The sequence below is a fragment of the Carcharhinus amblyrhynchos genome, chromosome 7, assembly GCF_965287045.1.
Source record: "Carcharhinus amblyrhynchos chromosome 7, sCarAmb.v2.hapA, whole genome shotgun sequence".
NCBI classification, from domain to species: Eukaryota; Metazoa; Chordata; class Chondrichthyes; order Carcharhiniformes; family Carcharhinidae; genus Carcharhinus; species Carcharhinus amblyrhynchos.
The window spans coordinates 71,642,342-71,658,467 of record NC_137330.1 but is presented as its reverse complement, the minus strand read 5'-3'; the positions used below and the strand labels follow the sequence as shown (position 1 = coordinate 71,658,467).

At 41.2% G+C, this 16,126-nt stretch overlaps 1 long non-coding RNA gene across 1 annotated transcript; it reads left to right on the top strand.

Moving 5' to 3' along the window:
- Positions 1–620: 620 nt before the first annotated feature.
- LOC145345499 (uncharacterized) lies at positions 621–10,357 on the top strand. Its single transcript, XR_013887074.1, has 4 exons — positions 621–657; positions 1,309–1,472; positions 1,656–1,829; positions 10,134–10,357. It is a non-coding gene; the product is annotated as an uncharacterized LOC145345499 (long non-coding RNA).
- Positions 10,358–16,126: the final 5,769 nt, after the last annotated feature.

Sequence of the window (16,126 nt, the reverse complement as noted above, 5' to 3'; positions counted from 1 at the left end):
ATTCTACATTTGATATCTATAAATCAGGGGGAAGAGATCTTGAAAGCCATACTGTTTATTTAATGGTGGAATGTTGAAAATTCCATAAAATCCACATCACTGCTTGACCCATTCAGACATCATTTTTGATGTGCAGTTTCCGACCCAAGTCTCTTGAAGTACACTTTAATCTTTGCTGAATTCTCTGCAAGTGTCAAATGTGGAAATCACAACTGAAATGACTCATTGCCCATTTTGGGGAAGTATGTTGGGTCAAAACTGATCTGATTCAGTAGGCTGCAACACAACAGAAAGAATGATATCGGATAAAGGAAACAGAAATTGAGACCCTGCATGTTGAGCCAGCTGACAGGCTGTACTCTTGCCAGAGGTGCATGAACCTTTCCTGATGACTGTTGGAAAGTTCCATTTCAAAGATTCCAGCTGCACAGATGGTTCTCTTTAGTTTCATTTAACTACATTAACTTTTTGTTTTTGCTTCCAACGCACTTTCCACTTTCGGACATTGCTGCTTTGTAACTCATTGACATTGTCTTTTTAGTTGTAGCTTGATCATAAATGATTTGCTGATGTAACACTGAAGTAGTTTTTTTTCACACAGTTTAAAATATTAGCTGTGTCGCTTTGAGGTTGTGAAAGGTGCTGCACTTAAAAGAGGTATGTATCACAATGCCTGGAGCCAAATGGGGTTTTGTTTTTTTTAAACTTGGTGATCCGCAGTTTTCTTTGGAGGCTTCAGACAAATAATGCAGACAGCACATAATCCGACAAGTAATGAACATGGACTGATCTGAATGAATTGTAGCACGAGAGACACACACTGACCACAGGATAATCTGGGAGTGTATTGTAAAGCAACGTATAGTTTATTTATTAGTCACAAATAGGCTTACATTAACACTGCAATGACGTTACTGTGAAATTCTCCTAGTTGCCACAGCCCAGTGCCTGTTTGAGTCAATGCACCTAACCAGCATGTCTTTCAGACTGTAAGAGGAAACTGGTGCACCCAAAGGAAACCTATGCAGACATGGAGGAGAATGTGCAGGCTCCACACAGACATTGACCCAAGTGGGAATTGAACTCGGGTCCTTGGCGCTGTGAGGCAGCAGTGCTAACCACTGTGCCCCTGTTCCATCTCATTGGCACTGCATTGGCACTGCCAGATTAGGCACATGCTCACCACCAGAATGCGCCAACAAAGTCATATTGGACTCAAGACTTTAAGTCTTGTCTCTCTCTCTCTCTCTCTCCACAGATGCTGCCTGGCCTACTGAATTTTTCTCCCATTTTCTGTTTTTATTGCAGATCTTCAGAATCCACAGTATTTTGCTTTTACTCTCCACTGGATCACCTAATAATGTATTGAAATTGCTAGTTTGCACACCCACCTAGGAGTATGTTGACACTGCCATTGGAGACACACAATCATCACTGGATTAAATGGGAGTGCATTGGCAAGGCCAGTTTAGGTACACGTTCACAATTCATTGCTTGTGGTTAAGATTCATACCTCATGTCCAATTAAACCAGATACATACACATCACGAGATAACCAGAACACTAAGATTACAATATGTCCCACCATGAAAATGGATATTTTCTGAAAAATAACACGTTGACTCTGCATTGAAACTACTTTTGTCCTCATGCAGATGCGCAGCATGACTATTTAAAGGAGCAAGCATATTACCCAATAGTATGGCCAAACAGGGACATCCCGTAAATGAATGTAAACTAAAACAGAAAGTGCTGGTCTGCATCTGTGGAAAGAGAAACAGAGTTAATGTTCTGAGTCCAGGATGACTCTTGTTCACAACTCACTGATTGTAAGTCGTTCAATTTTCAATCATTCTGAGTTTGCAGTTTGTACTGTGCTTTGTCAGTCAAATGTTGGTTGTAATAATTCATCAGAGATGTTTAACTCTATGTACAAGTGATTAGCAGAGCACTTGATTAAATTTGGCACTATTCATGGATTTCTTTTCTTTGTGTTACTTTTTGTGGAAATCGGGTGAGAATAAAATTCCTGTTCTTGTTTTATATCGTGCCTACCTTTTTGGCTACAGATGGTAATTACCTGATTTGTATCTTAACTCTCTTATTACTCCATCCAACCCCAATTTAATTGCTTGTACAATGCTACTGACTGATTTATGCTAAACTTTTATCAGTTCCAATGAAGAATATTTTCTTGAAAGATTTTGTACATTTTAGTTTTATGAGTTTACCTGTGTAACTAATTAAAGACACATGGATCTAGAAATTCACTGGCACATTGGGTGCACAGAGTCAGGAGAATTCCTGGCTGCACAAGTCTGACTCCTAAAAATGTCGTACTGAAGACCAGATTTTTGTTCCAGGATGATGGGCTATGTTAGGAGTCAGAGCAGTTGACCCCAGAGTGAGTGCAGAGGATGCGGCTGGGCAGAAGGGCAGCCTTTGCGTCCTGGCGCTGTATTAAAGCATTTTTCTTAAAAAAAAACAGAAACAGACTTCAACCGTCACAGGTCCCATACCCTCCACTTGCCCCATTCATGGCAACAAATGCCAAAATATGACCCCGCCTATACCCACACCCTCCGATCCCTCATACCCTCCATGTCAATCTATATCCCCTTCCCAGCCTTTATAACCACATGTAAACTTAGTGCCAACTCAAACAACCTTAGGAATAATGAGCAGGTGTAGGCCATTCAGTTCCTCGAGCCTGTTCCCCTGTTTAATAAGATCGTACTGATCTGATAGTTAGCTTACATCTCTATCCTGCCTCCCTTGATAACCTATCATCCTTTGTTTATCAAGAATCTATCCACCATTGCCTTAAAAAGGCTCAAAGATTCTGCTTTTGCCACCTTTTCAGGAAGAGAGTTCCAAAGATGCGTGACCCTTTGAGTGAAAAAAGATCACCTAATCTGTTTTAAATGGGCAATCCCTTACTTCTCAACAGTGATCCCTGGTTCTAAATTCTCCCAAAAAAATGAAACATCCTTTCCACCTGCACTCTGTCAAGACCCCTCAGGATCTCATATGTTTCAATCAAGTCTCCTTTTACTCTTTTAAGCTCCAGAAGATACAAGCCTGTGCAACTTTTCCTCATAAGACAACTTTCCCTTTCCTGTTTTCAGATTTGTATACTATCAAATGTATTTACATCCTTCCTTAAATAAATTGACCAATGCATTCCATATGTGACCTCACTAGTGCCCTGGACAACCTCCCTACTTCTATAGTCAATTCCCTTACTTACTCCCTTCACCTACTGCTCACCACCCTTTTCCTTTACACCTACCATGCCTACTCATCCATTATCGATAATACACAGACCTCTGCACCTATGCTGAGACTAAACAAAATAAGATTCCAAGTGTCTATTACAGATCTTTATATTTTAAAAAAACATTCTGGCGTACATTTTACCATCCCACCTGCCATGGGAATCAGAGCGGGTGAGGGGCAGACCATGGAAAGTTCCACTGATTTCGGGCTGGATTTTCTCAGAGTAAGCAAGGCTAGAATTTTCTGTCCTCTCATTCATAAAACACATTTTTGACATTTGCATTCCTTCAATTACATCATCCCTTATAACAACAAATGTTTAATTTAGTTGCATAAATCCTTATAAAATGAAATCATATTTCCACTTCATGGAATCCATAACCACTTGGAGCAGTCAATCAAACTGTGAAATGGTTGAAATCGATTGATTTGTTTTATTGATTCATGGGACATGGGCGTCACAGATTGGGCCAGCATTTATTGCCCAACCCTAGTTGCCCTTGGAGGGCCATTGAAAATCAATCACATTGTTGTGGCTCTGGAGTCATGCGTAGGCTAGACCAGATAAGGATGGCAGATTTCCTTCCTTAAAGTGAATCAAATGGTTTTTCTGACAATTGACAATAGTTTCATCGTCATCAGTAGATTCTTAATTCCAGATATTTGTTATTATTGAATTCAAATTCCATCAACTGCCATAGCAGAATTCGAAGCCAGGTCCACAGAACATTAGCTGAGTTTCTGGGTTAATATTCTAGCAATAATACCACTAGGCCATCGCCTCCCTGATAATCAGCAGTTGCGTAATCAGTCATAGAACATGAACCCAGTAGTGGTAACCCAATGTTAACAGACAGAATGAAATCGCAAATAATCATTTTTTAAGTTTCTAGGCATTTTTGTTTTCAAGGAGTTAAAGCACAGGAGTTTTAAATGTCTTGACATCTTAAATGCTCCCTTTGACGGTTCATCTTAATATTTTTGACAGTGGTTTACGAGAGTCCCAACGAGCTTCACAGTTGTAGTGAGTTTATGCACTTTTTATCACATATTCAGGTCTACTTTCAAAAATCCTAAAGGGCACCTTACCTCCCTGACAGCTTTCCAGGATATATACATGGGGGTACCTCATATCTCAACAAAAGTTACTCTGGCTATTCAAACAAGTCCACAAAACTCAGACCTGCTCCAACTGGCTCTAATCTGCGCATCTCAGGTTTCATCATAATTGCATGAGTGAAGGCAGCTATGGGTATTCTGTGGGCAGCTGCCTCCATGAAAAGTTCATGCACAAATTCTGATCTGTGCCCATTCTCACCCCATGAAAATGTTAGTTACTGTATGCGAGCAGGTGAATTCCTGATTTGAGCCTCTTCTGCCATTTTCATCATGATACAGCGGCTCCCTGTTGTAGCAAAAATCCAATCTTGGGCATAATTTTCAGCTTCACTGCCTAGTCGGTAACCTGACAGAATGGATCTGTTACTTTACATATATTACCCTCTCTTCTAATCTTCCAAGCTGGATGAAGTAGATTTCTGTACAAGCAGAACTTCCAGAATACTACTTTTAATGAAGGAAGAAGCAATCAACAAGTCAGCACTTTGCTAATATAAATAATATTTTAAATAGTCTATGCTTTACCGGTTGCAGTTACACTGTTTTTGTAGAACCGAAGTAGAGTGATACTGCCTCCTTGAGCAACTGTAACGTTGCGTGGCAGAATTTAAATGAAGAACTTTTTTCCTGGAGTTATGCAACACAATAAATCAAGCTGTGTAGGATAATTGGCCTGTTTGGTAATACTAACAACAAATTACATTTATAATAGCTTTTAATGCAAAACATCTGAAGGTGCTGCACTGAAGCTCAATCAGGTAAAAATGGATGTTGATCAAAGACGGTGCTGCTTGGAGGTTCAACTTGTTCAGAGGGATGACTGTTAGGGAGAGTCATAAAGGAGGAGTGAGAGATGGAGAAGTGGAGAGGTTTCAGAGGAAATTTGCAGATCTTAGTTCTCAGTAGCCCAAGTAGGTTACCAATAATGGAGAGAAATATAGAAACATAGAAAATAGAAGCAGGAGTTGGGGATGCAAAGACCAACAGTCTGCAGAAAGCAATATTCTAGAAGAGCTGCGAGGCTGGAGGAGATAAAAAGAGATAGGGAGAAGTGAAGTCTTGAAGAGATCATGAAAATTTTAAATTGGGGACATTACTCACAGGGACAAGGTCTTGTGGCACAGTGAGTAATGTCTTTGTCAGAAACTCAAGTCCCAGGTCTTAATGGGCGAAGAAGGTGTGTTCATAACACAGACAAGCAAGTTGAGCATGAAGTGGCAAAATCTTCCCAAAACATCAATGACAGCTGGTATGGGTGGAAGAGATCCTTGATACAGAGTGGTGCCCCTCATGCTATAAGCCTCTGGTGACAGGCTAGTGAGCTGTTCTGGAAAAAAAACCCACAAGTCAAATAGAACTTTAATTATTTATTTACATCTGGTGAGTGAGCTGCTGATTTCAGTGCCTGCTCACCTAATATATTGTGGGTGGGCTGGAAGATGGTGGTCCCATTTTACATGACCATCTTCCCAAGTATTATGCTCAGTTAATGATTAAAGTATCTTTCACCGGGCTGAGGGGTTGTTGTAGGAGCTCAGTATTACATTTAATCAATATCTAAAGTGATTATTGCAAGGCTGAGAACTGATGTAAGTATCCAGTATTAAAGATCAGTAGATCCAACATAGACAGGATTGCCAGGGCTCAAGTAATTGTATTAAGAGAGGGAGAGCATTCAGCAGGCAGCTGTGAAGTGTGTACCTTCAGCAATTAAGGTAGACAGAAAAATTGTGAGTTGATAAAGGATCCATGAGAGCTGAACTCTTTAATCTGCAAAATGGCTTGTATTGTGTTAAAGTTAAGTTGGCTATGGTAGAATATGGAAAGACATTGTGAGTCAAGAAGAGACCAGATTCAAGAAGTTCAAAAGAGACACAGAGGTCCCGGGATCCACGGGAAAGACAGGTTGATGCATTGAACTTATGAATCATGCCATGTCTCGCCCTATCAATCTTTATTGTCCAATATACATTGTTAGTTTGTGTTCGAAATTAATGATTATCCTTTTTGCCAATATGGTTATTCCTCAACAAGAATGTTCTTATTCTGGAATTTAACATAAAATTCAAATCTCTCTAGTGTGATGTGGGATACGTGGAAATGATCAGAATTTGTTATGTTGGTGATCAATACCATAGGAGTAGAGGAGCCACATGAGGTCAAAGGAAGATCTGTCAATCTGCGTAGGAGATTTTACAGTAAGAAGTCTCACAACACTAGGTTAAAGTCCAACAGGTTTATTTGGTAGCAAAAACTACTAGCTTTTGGAGCACTGCTCCTTCATCAGGTAAGTGGGAGTTTTGTTCACAAATAGGGCGTATAAAGACACAAACTCAATTTACAAAATAATGGTTGAAATGCGAGTCTTCTCAGGTAATCAAGTCTTGAAAACAATGTGAGTGGAGAGAGGGTTAAGTACAGGTTAAAGAGATGTGTATTGTCTCCAGCTGGGACAGTTAGTGAGATTTTGCAAGCCCAGAGCAACCTCTATGCTCTCATCCCACATACTCCCCGCGCTGGAGATCTCGACTGCCTCCCGAAGATACACAAGGTAAACACACCCAGCCATCCCATTGTATCGAGCAATGGGACACTGTGCGAGAATCTCTCTGGCTACATCGAGGGCATCCTATAACCCATTGTACGAAGAACCCCCAGCTTTTGTCGGACTTTCTACAGAAACTCAGCACAATGGAGCAGTTGAACCAGGAGCACTCCTTGTCACAATGGATGTCTCGGCACTCTACACCAGCATTCTCCATGGTGATGGTATTGCTGCAACTGCCTCAGTGCTCAATGTTGACAAATGCCAGTCTCCAGGTGCACTTTTACAAATTATTCGCTTCATCCTGGACCACAATGTCTTCACCTTCAGCAACCAGTCCTTCATCCAGACACACAGAACAGCCATGGGGACCAAATTCACACCACAATAAGCCAACATCTTCATGCACAGATTCAAACAAGACCTCTTCACTGCACAGGACCTTCAACCGATGCTATACATTAGATACATCGATGACATTTTCTTCCTTTGGACTCATGGCAAACAATCACTGAAACAACTATATGATGACGTCAACAAGTTCCATCCCACCATTAGACTTCTATGGACAACTCTCCAGAATCGATTGCATTCTTGGACACACGCATCTCCATCAAGGACGGTCACTTCTGTACTTCATTGTACAGAATAACCTCACGATGCTCCACTTCTCCAGCTTCCACCCTAAACACTTTAAAGAAGCCATCCCCTATGGACAAGCTCTCTGTATACACAGGATCAGCTCAGATGAGGAGGATTGCAACAGGCACTTCCAGACGCTAGAAGATGTCCTCATAAGACAGAATATGGCGCTCAACTCATTGATCGACAGTTCCGACGCACCATAGCAAATAAGCGCAACAACCTCCTTGGAACACAATCATGGGACACGGTGGACAGAGTACCCTTCATCATCCAGGACTTCCCTGGAGAAGCTATGACACCTTCTCCAGAGCCTTCAACATGTCATTGATGAAGATGAGCATCTCACCAAGGCCATCCCCACACCCCCAATTCTTGCCTTCAAACAACTGCACAACCTCAAACAGACCATTGTCCGCAATAAACTACCCAGCCTTCAAGAGAACAGTGACCACAACACCACACGACCCTGCCACAGCAACCTGTGTAAGATGTGCTAAATCATTGAGACGGATGACATCATCTCACGTGAGAACACCATCCACCAGGTACAAGGTACATACACTTGCAATTTGGCCAACGTTGTCTACCTGATATGCTGCAGGAAAGGATGTCCGAGGCATGGTACATTGGGGAGACCATGCAGACGCGATGACAATGGATGAATGAACACCACTCAACAATCACTAGGCAAGAGTGTTCTCTTCCTGTTGGGGAACGCTTCAGCAATCACAGACATTCAGTCTCTGATCTTTGGGTAAGTGTTCTCCAAGGTGGCCTTCACGACACACAATAATGCAGAGTCGCTGAGCAGAGACTGATAGCCAAGTTCCATACACATGAGAACAGCCTGAAATGGGATCTTGTGTTCACGTCACAGTATCTGTAACCCCCATGACTTGCCTGGACTTGCAAAATTTCACTAACTGTCCCGGCTGAAGACGATACACATCTCTTTAACCTCTGCTTAACCTTCTCTCCAATCACATTGTCTGGACCTTTAAGACTTGATTACTTGTGAACACTCGCATTCCAACCATTATTTTGTAAATTGAATTTGTGTCTTTCTATGCACTGTTTGTGAACAGAAATCCCACTTACCTGACGAAGGGGCAGCGATCCAAAAGCTTTTGGCTTTTGCTACCAAATAAACCTGTTGGACTTTAACCTGGTGTTGTGAGACCTCTTACTGTGTTTACCCCAGTCCAACGCCAGTATCTCCACATTAGGACATTTTATACAGAGAGTTGAGATGGTTGGATTGAAACGTCTTCTGCATCGGTGCAGAAGTTGAGGAAGGAAAGGACTGCTGAAATCTAGGTAACAAGCTCAGGATGGCACAGGAGTGAATGACAATTTGAATATTGAAAACAAAGGGAAACATCTTTAAAGGCGAGGAAGTACCAAAAGAGTAAAGATCAAATAGAGTGCAATTTGATGGTAAAAGGTAAACTGTTGCTCCTGAGTTGGTTTAAAAGGGAGCAAATGGTGAAAATATCCAGCTAGGGAAGGTTCATTCAAGAACAAGATGTTCCCCTTCATAAGCCAAGTGTCATCAAAGTCAGTTAAAGTCAATCCAGGATAAGGTTCTTCATAAGTGACCTGATGTTTCACACAGAAATATAAAGATAGGTGGTGATTGTTGTTTTAATGGCAAAGCCCAAGAGATCTGTGGTAGATGAAATGAATGAGACAGGATGGAAGTTGGTAAGATTAGCTTTGAGCAGGATTACTGGTTGCAAAGGACAACAAAAAGAAGGGTTGTTGCAATTGGATTACTGCTCATAAAGAGACAAGGATACACACTTCAAGGGCTATTTGAAAAATACAGAGTGTCACTACAGGTAATTTTGGACTTATCCAAGAGCGATTCATGACTTGGATGGTGACAGGGAAGCAGGAAGGCAGAGGAATAGGCGCAGGGAATACGAATCTAAAATAGCCACGAGAGGAGAAGTGGAAAATAGAATGGCTGAATGACAGGAAGAGGAAGAAACAGGGGAGAAGTGCACAAGAGAAGAAGAGAAAAGGAAGAATAAAAATAATGGGCTCAGGGTCTGATGTTAAGTACAGTTAAGTGGAGATTAGTTGCACTAATCAAAGCACACAGAAGTTGCAGAGTACAGATGAGTCATTTCAAATCAATGTTAGGTATCTTTCCCCTCTGCAACTGGATTATAAAAACCTAAAGTTTAAAGTAAATGTAGGTACAATGTAAATGCTTCCTTCCTCAGATTGAATACAGTCCAAAAACATCCAGAAAAAAGAACTGAGGAGAAGATGCTTTGATACCATATATCAGAATCCACCCACATACATAGACAAGATGTAACCAAACTATCAATCTTTTCCAAAAATACAACTGGGGCAGCCCTGTTCAAATTGCTTGTATTTGAGCCAAATCTTCATATTTCTATATGGAACATAAGAGCTCTCCAACAAATCCTGTGAATGTGTTTGCTCGTTCAGATGTAAATTTTTCATCTTCATCAGCAGAAGTGGATATTGTCAATGAGTAATATGTTTCTCCTCTGGATTTTCCATTCAGTTGAGATACTGGAGCACAAGACCTCATCCCGGAGTGTGAATATTTACAAGAAAAAACATCCTGTTGTGGGAAGAGATGTTTGAGACCCTTACAGATGACCTTGGACTTCCCATATGTTCCATGCTGGACAGGAGTTGATTGATAGTCATGCAACATGGTACAGATGAAAAATTCCTCACTAGATGGGAATAGCAGCCATCTAACCTGTATAACATAAATGATTGATAGACACTGTTCAACTCTACATGCTGCTTTATACATTGTCAAAAGCCTGCATTAAAGTGTTCACAAGTAGAAACACATTGGCCATTTACTTGGTGGAGGGAAATGCTGGATAGGCTTACATTGGCAAATTTTCTCAGACTGCTAACATTCTTCTTCTCATCGGCACTTCTGGATGTTGGATACAACATTCATTCTTTCCATCACCACCTCCCAGGCAGTCGAAACAGTTCTCCTGTTGGCAGGAGGCCCTGGCACACTGAACTTCCTGAAGCTTAAGAGCCACATCTGCATTTGTGCAAGTGTGGGTTCCCTGCATGCCTTAACTACACTGTTTAATGATATTTCTAAGTTCTGTAGATTTTTTATACTGCCAAAGAATAAACCTTCCTATAGAATGGCTGCTAAGTCCCTTTAAAAGCTACAACAATGCTGGAAATTTCCCAAACCAATTCAGCAAGGTCTTCAGAGTTTGAACCCAGGCTCTGAGCACACATGAGTATTACTTAACATTCCAACCTGGGAAGGCCCAGTAGTGCAAGCTGTGCGTAGGATGTACAATACCCAGAGTATAGCCATCTGACTTGAATAATAATTAGCAATGGAAAAGCCTTCACACCACTTAAAAAGGAAAAGCAATGGGATGCAAGAAGTGCAGCAGAATATATCCTTTTCGTTTTTTCTTTATTCACTTTTGTTGTAAATTCACAAAAATCACTGCTCCTTCTAACTGGGAAAGTAACTAGAATTAAGTTGTAGTACTAGTCACTCTCAATGACACACAAAATTACCTGTGAATTTATCACAGACATTTGAAGTCTAAACATTTATTTGTGGCAAACAATGTTGTGGGAGCAAGGGTTTTTTTTACTCCTCAATTATCCGCATTTTCTTAGCTGGCAAATGGGAAGTGACAATATAAGGGCCTCACTTGACAAAGTAGAAAGGGAACAGTTGAGATGGGTAGCTGTCTGCTGCATGCACTACAGTTGGAGCCTGTCACTCACACTTATAAGTGACCCCTTTCATGGAAGTGTAATTAATGATAATCAGCCAGTGCTTAACAAAGTCTTGTCCACAATGTGAAGTGGTCAGCTCAATGTGTGCATATGAGCAGCATAATGATCCTTAGGCAGCAGCTACTTTATGTATGCATGGTAGAGCTGATACAGCTTCCACAGTGCAGGTGGAAAGTAAAGCGTCCACTTTGATTTGTTTTGTGATTCATCTGAACACAGCAGCAAAAAACAAATAGGGATTTGAGTCAAGTTTCAGTGTACTAGGAATCAATTTGTTTTGAAACCAGTACAACATTAAGAGATTGATCTGCTTACTCTGGAGTGACACCAGCATTAAGTATATTATGTAGTTGTTTGTCTGTTCAGTGGGTTACACATTAAGCACTTGACATAATACTGAAATACCACAAATAACATGCTTTTTATGTCTTTCAAAGTAAAGCATGGCTCCAAAATGCCTGGTCTATAAAACTGGGCTCCATAGTCCAAGTGCCCATAGTTTCATAAATGTCATTTTGGTACCACGTATACATCTCTATCATGGCATGAGCAGCATGCCATCTTGATGAGGATGTTGGCACAGGCGTTAGGTGCATTCACTAGACATATGTAGAGTAGGCAGATCATAATGCAAATCAATGATTTGATAGCAACACAGACATTTTCAATCTCGCCACTCCAGCTTTTATCTACTTTTAAACATGAACAGGTGAATGCAGGAAGATCACCTTCGCACCCTATGAATGTGCTATTTAAAGGGACCATCAACAGCTTGTAGATTAGTTGCTCATCAATCACTAATGGCTCATTACAAGTTTATGGAAATACAAAGAACAAAGAAAATTACAGCACATAAACAGACCCTTCGGCCCTCCAAGCCTGCACCGGCCATACTGCCCAACTCAACTAAAAGCCCCCCAACTGCCTGACGGTTTACTGAGTTTGTTGAAGTTACTGAAATCTGCCAGAGTAGAAAAAGCCTTGGCTATGACAGCAATGTGTCTAGTCAGGTAACTTCCCCCTGCTCACAGGTGTGTTTATTACAATATATCTTGGAAATGCAGCAGGAGGGAGAGATCAAGCGGCGACAGCAAAGGAGAAGTTAAGCAACAGGTGAAGTTAGCTGCTTCATTCTGGTACTATGCAGGAGCAACATGAGTTGCACTTGCCACTAACATGTTGCTGCTGTCAAGCCAAAGAGACGTTCTGCCTATCACACAAATGAGTAATGTGCTATATGAATTTCAGTATGATGTTAGGGATGTGGGTCATACATCCCAAAGATCGATGGATTGTGTCAAACAGCATGTCCCAAGCTCTGTTCACAACAGGCAAAATACAGGCCACATGCAACAAGCCCTTGCTTGCAAAATTCAAAACACGGTGTCCAACATTCAAGGTGATTCCATGACTGGACAACATTTGCTAAATAATCCCCAGTTTGCTAAGAATCACAGTGACAACCAATTTAAGATTGTCAGTCAGACTCACGGCGTGCCGGGTTTACTTGTACTGGAAGTTTCATATATTAATACACAAGGGGCTGTTATTTGCAGAGAGAAAAAAAATATACACATTGTACCAGTTTTAGTTAAACAAAGTAAGTGACAGCTATTCGCTGATTCATTCCTCAGGGCAATGTCTTGACTAATCAGGGTCAAGCTGCCTAGTTTAAATTTCAAACAATGCTTGGCAGTTAACTCTCAGTTACCATCAATTGGTACATTATCCATGGCAACACCATGACCAATCAGAGCCCATTTACCATTTGCCCTAAAGACTAACAGATCAATTCAAATGATAAATGTAAGAATAGAAAAGCAGAAAATATTTTAAAAGGTATGAAACTTGTACGTTTTTATGTTCAAAGCAACTGGGTAGTACTTGTACAAGGAATGCAGAACATTAGCTTACAGGCGCAGCAAGCAATTCGGAAGGTAAATGGTGTATTGGGCTTTAATGTAAGGAATGCAAGCAAATAATAGTCAGTGCTTCATTATCTTTGCAGCTATCTCTTTTAGAATCCAAGGGTTTGGATCATCAGCTCCAAGGGATTTGCCCGATCATAGTCCCTTAAGCTTCTCCAACATACTCCAATCCTATTGATATTAATTTAGTTTAATTTAGATATTAGTGTCACAAATAGGCTTACATTAACACTCCAATTAAGTTACTGTGAAAATCCCCTAGTTGTCACACTCTGGTGCCAGTTCAGGTACACTGAGGGTCAATTTAGCATGCCAGTGCACCTAACCAGCACACCTTTGGACTGTGGGAGGAGACCAGAGCACCTGGCAGAAACCCATGCAGACATGGGGAGAATATGCAGATTCCACACAGGCAGTAACCCAAATGGGAATCGAACACAGATCCCTGGCGCTGCACCACTGTGCCACCCTTTCCTCATTTGTTCTCGGCTGCCATCTATTTCTGGTATCAAACTCATGTCTTCTATTGTGAAGACAAATAAATGCCTCTACCACTTCCTCATTTCACATGATAATTTCATTCAGATGTCCTTGAAGATGGATAAATAACAAGGTGCAGTGTAAATGTTTCTCACTGCTAACGAAAGAGAAATGAAGAAAGAAATAATGAAGGTTCTTGCCCTCATTTTCCAATGATCTCTGTCTCCAGGCATGGTGCTGGAAAATTGGTGAGCTGTTAATTTTGTACTGTCCTTTAAAAAGTGAGAAAATGGTTATGTGAGTAATTATAGGCCAATCAACCTAACCTTGGTGGTGGGCAAATAATTGGAAAAGTTCTGAGAAATAGTATTAATCGTCATTTAGAAAGTCAGTTTAGTTAAGGACAGTCAACTTGGATCTGTTAAGGAAATGCATGTCTGATTAACTTGACTTAATGTTTTGAGGAGATAACAAGGATGTCAATGAGTGTAGTGCATTTGAAGCAGTCTACATGGATTTTCACAAGGCTTTTGGCAAGACCTCACATGGAGGATGGTCAGAAAAGTGAAACTTCTTGGGATCCAAGATGCGGGCTAAGTTGGATTCAATGTTGCCTCAGTGCAAGGAAGCAAAGGATAGTTTTCAGTGGAGTTCTGTGGTGTTCACGGCATAGTCCACTCTCAGTATAAATGCATGAATGTTTAGGCGTACCTTCTTGGAGAATTTTTTTCTTTATTATATGAACACCACTTACACTGCTAAAAGACTTAAAGACCAATAAAAAAATCTTGAAAGAGTTTGACTTTTCAAACATTATCAATTGATATCTTTTTGTTGACAATGAGTTCAGTGGGAAGGTGGTATAACTTTACTGGACTAGTTATCCAGATTCCCAACCTCATGCCCTGGGCCACAAGTTCAAATCCCACCCAAGCAGCTGGTGGAATTAAAAAATAATCATTTTGGGGATGTGGACATCACTGGCGAGGTCAGCATTTATTGCTCTTCCCCAACTGCCACTGAGAAGGTTGTGGTAGGCTACCTTGTTGGACTACTGCAGTTCATGTACTATTGGTTAACAGATGGTCTTTTAGGAAGGGAGTTCCAGGATTTTGACCCAGCAACACTGAAAAAACAGAGATATATTTCCAAGTCAGGAAGACTTTCGACTTGGATGGAGTTTCAACTATAAAGACTTCCTCACCAATATGGTAATTATATACAAGAACAACAAAGTAAGATTAGACTACAAGTGTGACTGCATCTCTGGATTCCCAGGCTCCAACTGCCAGTCCCTCTTCGACCTGTGGTCTGCGCCCCCCTGCCGATTGGTTCAGCTTCCCACCTGACCAATCCATAGGGTCCTTGCCAGTCATGTAGCCCTCCAAACTCACCTCCCTTCAAGGGTCAAGTTACTACTGAGGGAACCTTCCTGGTGGTGGTGTTCCCTGCTATCTGCTGCTCTTGTCCTTATAGATGTTAAAGGGTGTGGGTTTGAAAGGTGCTGTCAAAGGAGGCTTGATGAGTTGCTGCAGTATATCTTATAGATGATGAACATTACTGCCACTGCGTGTCGGAGGGAGTGAATGTTAGTGGATGGGTGCCAATCAAGGAGGCTGCTTTGCCCTGGATGGTATAGAGCTTCTGAGTGTTGCTGGAGATACATTCATCCAGGCAAGTGGAAAGTATTCCATTACACCCCTGAACTGTGCATTGTAGATAGTGGACAGGCTCTGTGGAATCAGGATGTGAATTACTCACTGCAGGATTCCTAGCCTCTGACCTACTTTTGTAGCCATAGTATTTAAATGACAAGTCCAGTTCAGCTTCTGGTCAAAGGTAACCCCTAGGATGTTGATAGTGATGGATTCATCAATGATAATGCCACTGAATGTCAAGGGGAATTGGTTGGGTTCTCTGTTGTTGGAAATAGCCATTGCTTGGCACTTGTGTGGCGTGATTGTTCCTTGCTGTTGTCAGGCCAAGCCTGGATACTGTCCAGGTACTGCTGCATTTGGACATGGAATGCTTCTGTGTCTGAAGAGTCATAAATGGTGCTGAATATTGAACAATCATCAGTGAACATTCACACCCCTAATCTTATGATAGAAGGAAGGTCATTAATGAAGCAGCTGAAGATGGTTGGACCTAGGAACTCCTGTAGTGATGACCTGGAACTGAGATGGTTGACCTCCAACAATCATCATCAACTTCCTTCCTGACTCCAACCAGCAGAGTGTTTTCCTCCTGATTCTCATTGACTACAGTTTTGCCAAGGCTCTTTGATGCTACATTTGATCAAATGTTACCTTGATGTCACTCTCACATCATCTCTAGAATTCAA